Raw genomic sequence first — 7028 nt, 5'->3', positions numbered from 1 at the left:
CACATACACACACACACACACACACACACACACACACACACACACACACACACACACACACACACACACACACACACACACACACACACACACACACACACACACACACACACACACACACACACACACACACACACACACACACACACACACACACACACACACACACACACACACACACACACACACACACACACACACACACACACACACACACACACACACACACACACACACACACACACACACACACACACACACACACACACACACACACACACACACACACACACACACACACACACACACACACACACACACACACACACACACACACACACACACCTTTTTCTCTCTTCTTTTTCCTTTCTTCTCTATGTTCTCTTCTGTCCGCACGGCCTCGCCGGGGTGGTGCAGCGGTAAGACGCCCGACTACTGTGCCGGTGTACCCGGGTTCGAACCCGACCTCGGCGGCTGCGTTTCGATGGAGGTGAAACGAAGAAGCGTCCGTGTGTGTGTGTGTGTGTGTGTGTGTGTGTGTGTGTGTGTGTGTGTGTGTGTGTGTGTGTGTGTGTGTGTGTGTGTGTGTGTGTGTGTGTGTGTGTGTGTGTGTGTGTGTGTGTGTGTGGGGCAAGCCACGGAGAGTGGATACCTACGAGTTTCCGCAGGAAGTGATAGTCATTGATCTGACCATTACTTTTCCACGATTTCGTATGTTCTGTATGTATGTAGTATGTAGTTAGAAAACGTCACAATGCATGATTGGATCAAAATGGGTTTGAAAAGTAAAAACCATTGAGTCACAAGAGTACGCGAAATGGCAATGAAATATGAAGCGTATTAATTTTCAAAACACGCGCATATCAAAGTGGTCTTTATAGACTTCGCAGTATTGCCTACATGATGATGATAATTTAAAACAGACGCTTTTAATACACGCTTTAAAATTCAAACTATAATCTAACACAACGCTAAGATACCGTACGGGGCCTAATTGCTTCAGTGTGAACGGAACAGCGCGCACTAAGACACAGACAAGAACCGAACAGAACCGAAGCCCCACCACAAAAAAACAGCGCTCGTGTGTGTCGTGTCTCTCTTCTTGTCTGTGTCTTAGTGCGCGCTGTTCCGGTCAAAATGAGTTACCAACTTGCCCAAGCAGTGTGAAGTCGTTGAAATTAATTTTTACTAACTTGGTATCAACACACCCCTATGTAGAGTGAAACACTATCTATACTGACGGACGCGGAAGAACAGCACTCGACAAAATAACGTGCCTCAAAGCAGCGCAATTACAAAACAGCGCAGGGGAAAGAAAACAGCATGGGGACAGAACATCACGTATCAAAACTGCATAAAAAAAGGCAGCCCATGCAACAGAACAGCAAGATACAAAACAGCGCAGCACAGCCCGTTGCAGCAATGCGAAAGCGGTGAATCATCAAAATCCACTTCGAGCCCGAGAAGTTTTTTCAATTTATTTCATTTCAGGTCAATCAGCTGTTGACCGCAGAAACTGGCTGACAGATCATCACATGGACGGCAATATAAACTACGTTAGATAATTTACTGGAGATAATTTGTTTGTGGGGTCTCCAGGAGCATATAAGGTTCGTTTTTGGTATATTTAAATATATTGCTTTGTGTTGTAGTCAGTCTATTAACTCGAGTAAGTCTTGCGGAAAACGTAATCTGCTGCCACGGTCTCATATGCATTTCGGAAAATCATTAATGCCAGCTTCAAAACATCTAGAACAGGCATACATTTTGAGTATCAATGGTAAAGGTATACTTCCTTGCGGAAACCAAATTTTACAAGTTTACCTTTGTTGCATCTGTTCTCAGTCCTAACGCATTGTTCACTATTCATAAGGTGCCCCCGAAAATAGCAATGAAACTGCCGTTTAAAACTATATATTTCAACTTTTTCACCAGTATAGTTCATGGTCAGTATATAGAAAGCTTTAAGTCTAAAAACAGTGCCAGTAAAATGGTATTATGTGCGGTTGCCCAGCTGACATAATCTGAAAATTCTAAAAGTTTGGTTATGCTTATGCCCTTAGTGTAGCCTAAACATGTTGGGTTGTTCGGGAATCTTTCTCGCAAAATGTTCGAATGACAGGTGCATCAATTCTGCCGAAATGTATGCAAGTGCAGGCATGATATTTATCGGTCTGTAGTTTGCGTAATCACTTTTCTTATTATTTTGATACATTATTTTATATGCCATTTGGCATCTCAAGAACTACACTACTTAGCACATCGAAGTCGTATTACAGATTACTGCATTTGATTTTATGGAAACTTTACGGCTTGAATGTTTTCATTATGTATGTTTCTTGGCTGGTCACAGTAGCGAGCTCTTCCGATTTTAGTAGTGGCGCCGTCCGGGCCGAAAGTATTCTCTATATTTCTATGCAGCGAACACCGCCGGGGGAAACAGGGGCCTGGCATGTCCGACAAGCGAATTGTTCAGCTCGTAATGAAGACGTGTTTCTGAATGCCCCTGCTCCGTCCAGCCCAGGGGAAACGCGGTCGGTATCTTCAATGTCATCATCGCCGCCACACAGGTGGCCTATCCGATTACTATGCAGATAACAGTATTTCCGGGGCGCCAGTGGAGCCCCATTGCGTATCACAGATGTAACGAAACGGCCAATGCACCGGCGCCTCTTCAGCTTTCTCTGATTTGAGTAAATGGGCGCTTGAAATTCGAGGCAGAGTAACTTTCCCGCAAGTACAACTTTGTGGATTGCGTAGCTCTGGAGGAAGCGCCATGTTCTTCCAAGAAGCTCGAAACACACTATGGAGTGACTGTGTAAAGCTACCGAATGGATTTGGATCTGAAGATTCATTCTACACTCTTGGGCCACCTGAAATACTGAAACCGAACCAAACCGACGTGCGCCAATTGCGACAGTGGTCTTCGGGGAAGAGGAAACGACAAATACGATTTCACCCGGCTTATGAAAGTAAGATATATACTTTGTAACTTGCGTTAATATCTCTTCCGGACTAAGCTGGCCATAAAACAGATCACTGGGGCATTCGTGTTAAACTCTTATGCGTGAAGGTAAAAAGTTGTCAAAGCAAGCATACTGCTGACGATTCACTACATAGCTGGCGAAAAATTCTGAACTACTTCTTCTGATGTCGTACAGCGTAATTTAGATAACAAAACTGCGTGTGTAACTGTATCAAAGGCGTTCTTAAGGAGCAAAAATAAAGCTTTTTTTTTTTCTTTTGTTTTTAAGGATGCAACGATGTTGGCGTTTGACATTATACTGAGTTAAGACGGTGCTGCTTTAGCAGCTCAATGTAGCTTCCGAAATCTGAAGGGCTATAGTTTAAGACAAAAATATCCCGAAGAGTACATTATTTATATACCTGCTCTTTATAACAATAGATGTTGTACAATGCAGCGAAATCTCTCGTGCGAGCGGTTGAGCTCTAGGTCGTACTTAAATTGGCGTATATTACAGTGTCGGTTGAACAGAGAAAATAAAGCCTCTAATTTAAGGCTAGTCAAAGCGACGAAACAGAAACTTCAGCTTTATTTTCACTCTCTTTTTTCCGGTCGCTAGTTGATGCCAGGTGGAAGAATTCTGGTGCACGTCCGGATAATGAACGCGTGCACACCGTTTGCAATTGTAGAAGCTACACGCAGGCGAACGCAAGTCGATCATGTAAACTATAGCACTCGACTCAACTTGGGCTTATTAGTTCTGCAAACAAGCCGACATTGCAATCGTTCAAACTGCGCAAGGCTGAGGGGATAAAACCGGCGCGAATATTTTAGGCGAACATAAGCATGCTTACATCTACCTCTTATGGGCAGTCAGTACAGTTCACCTCGGTATTGTATCACCAGACGCTCCTCGCCTCAGAGCAACAGGTAAAGTACAAGTAACTTATGTAGTATTCGTACCATCCCATATAGGCTTTCTTATGGTTTGTTTCGATACTTGTGTGATGGTTATAATTTCCAAAATAAGCCGCGTGTGAGATTAACGCCAGGCCAGTGGTGTCAATGTATATTTAGTCATAATTCAAAGCGCTAAAGCAACACGAAGTAAGGACAGACAGGGACGAGCGCTCCTAGCAAATTATGCGAGTTTCATGGCCGTCATGTTAAATCGCTATGTTTCAGGTTCCACGCCAGCAGATTAGAGGAACTTCCGCATCAAAACTGCCGCGTAGACAATTCTGCGGTATTCGATGGGAGAGCAAGGACGACGATAAATCGACTTGAGAATAAAGCATGCAAGCAGGGAACACTGGAGAGGTCTGACCAACACATCCGGCTTCGAAGTGAAGGAAAAGATTTGCCATAGGAGAATTCCGACAGCAGTCGAAAATCTTCTGCCCTAAAGCAAAGAACGATCAACACTAAGACAAAGCCTGGCAAACCTACCCGTCTTGCCGAGCAAGTGATTCGTTATCCTACATTGACCATTATACTGCAAGAGAACATCACAGCCTCCGACGTGAGAATGTCATCTGAGTATGCGTCGACCTCTAGAGACTGAGCCACAGTACCCCGGCTCTCTTGGATGAGCCAGCAGATTAACTAATTAATTTATTAATTACACTTGTTATCATGCTGTTATCGTTTGGGTCTTTTACTCTCGCTTTGCGTGTAACCCCGCATATGAAAGCGTGATGTCATTTAAGGGTGGCACATTGGAGTCACCTTTCGTCTATTTTACTCGAGAGATGGTTGGCTTACGAGTGCTCTCTCCTAATGTGCTGAAAGCTTTATCCAGGCGCCTTTTTTCCACTTATCAGTCACTGCTGTACGCCTATCAAATGACTCAGTGGTGTTGGTTAGTCGTTAAAGGCTAATGTACACTGACTTACCAAAACTACGAAGAACACCTTGTATAGACGGCCGCGAAATATTATCGACCGCCAGGAATCCGTAACGTGTCAAATATTTTTAGTAGGTCAACTTTTATTTTGCATTTCGCCTCCATGGACATACAGCATTCGGCGCAGCCGGCATTGAAGTTGTGAACTCCTGCTAATCCGAGTCTTGACGACACAGGTTGTGTTTCCCACCCCGCATTCGACGCAACACGGAGAAACAGCTGGCGACATAGTTCTCGGCACCCGTGCACCGCAGTAAGAGTAATGCGTGCGCAGCAGAGAACATCTAGCAGGCAGGCACCGTCCAGCAGAGACGCTACGCACTAACGACGAGATTCATGGGAAGGCGGGCGTGAGGCCTAGCTTGGAGCGACTAGGGCGGCGGCACGAGGGGGCTACGCGTGCGGCATGGCCAAGTGGGCTGCCATGCGGGACACAACTCTACTGCGGCTACTGCGTTCGAGAGAGCTCGCTTCTCATTATGCGTGCGGCTAACGGCGCGCCATCGACCGCTCGAATACCGTCGCCCTCGCGTACGCGTCGCTTTTTTCTTTTGCATGCGAGCTACTACGAATTACTCGCTGTCACGCATCTGGTTTAATTCAGTTCGCTTTCTTTGTTTACTTCATTCTTCGATCCGCTTCTCTGTTTCCGGTTTCGCGGAAAAGCCTTCTGGTTCTTTCGGGGTTCCGAGAAAGAGATGAAGTGTTCTGCGTACTTGCGTAACCGGTCATCGAGTGAGTCAAAGAGATTGGGTGGATGTTATGGTGCGTCTCGCACTTGGAAGGGAGAGTGTGGCGCGGTAGAACCCCACGTGCTCACCAAAGCGGCTAACAGATATGCGTGCGTGGCTGTATTAATCCGAAAGCCTGTTACAGATCTAATTTCAACATGTTTCTTCTTCTTCAGAATGCAGTTTCTGCGTCGTCCAACCTTGGCCCCATTTACTGTTTTTCTTCATTTGCGCGTGAGTGTATTATGACGTTTGCGAAGGAGGCAAGTTTACGTTTCGCTAAGTGCCGAATGATTGCCGGCATGTTGCGTATAACATTACGGCAATGAAATAAAAGTATATTAATGGCAGTTGATAACAATAATAGATTATAACGAGCTTAATTGTAGGGCGAGCTCGTTTGCTAGGGCTAGATCAAGGTAGGCGCTTGCAGGCCCTGGCTCGAACAGCTGGTGCTCACGTCTCGTGCCGGCGCGCTGGCGCCAGGTCATCTTCTTATTTACAACGGAAATAAATCATCAAGATGTTAAAAACATATGAGTAAACTTCTTTCCACGTTTTAGTCGGAGCTCGATCTTTCTCAAGAATGAACTTGCAGGAGGTTACAAGCGTCATTTTAACAACTGTTCACATAGAGAGTGAGAACGGGGAAGGAAACGGGGGAGGCAATGATGTTTGCCGCTGTGCGTATCAAGCGAAACACATGCACACCCGCAGAAGCCCCCGGGCGGGCACGGAGCGTCGTGGTTAGTGCTAAAAAAAAAAAAAAAAAAAAAAAAGAAAGAAAGAAAAGTTAAAAAGAGGACAAATGAGAGAAAAAGAAAAAATAAAGAGGATAAAATAAAGAAAAGTTCGAAGAAGGACAATCGAGAGAAAAATACATAAAGGGGAAGAAACGAATGGAAACGACAAATCTAATAATACAGTTAATATTAATAATAACTTAATATGAAGAACGTAATATTAGCAGAGTGGAGCATGGACGTAATTTACTAATATTATATCTGTAAATCAAGAATGACGCTTGGGCACGGGGAGAGCAAGTAATGCGAAGTCAAGGAAAACCAATGGTCTGTTAATGGTGCCCAATACTAGATTCCAGGTGAAGGTAAGCTTATCAGAGGGCGGCAGAAAGACAGACGGGTGAATGAGGCGAGGAAGTCTGCGGTCTGGCGACAGCCGCTGGCACTGCCAAGGGTTAGTTGGAGGCATATGGGGGAGCCCTGCAATGGCCGTACTAGTCGATGATGGCTGCTGTCTGTCTCTTCAAGCTACCTTACTCCCTACGCTTCCCACAGGGGCCTAGATGCACAATTCAGAGTGAGCTTGGAAGAATGCTCCGGTTTGGAAATCACCACTTCAGGCTTACTATGGGAAGAACTAAAAGAGTATTATTGGTCCGAGAGAGAACCTAGTTCGGTGAATT

This window comes from Amblyomma maculatum, chromosome 2, assembly GCF_055883805.1.
Source record: "Amblyomma maculatum isolate TAMU_Amacu chromosome 2, ASM5588380v1, whole genome shotgun sequence".
NCBI lineage: Eukaryota > Metazoa > Arthropoda > Arachnida > Ixodida > Ixodidae > Amblyomma > Amblyomma maculatum.
Note: the sequence above shows the minus strand (reverse complement) of the source record.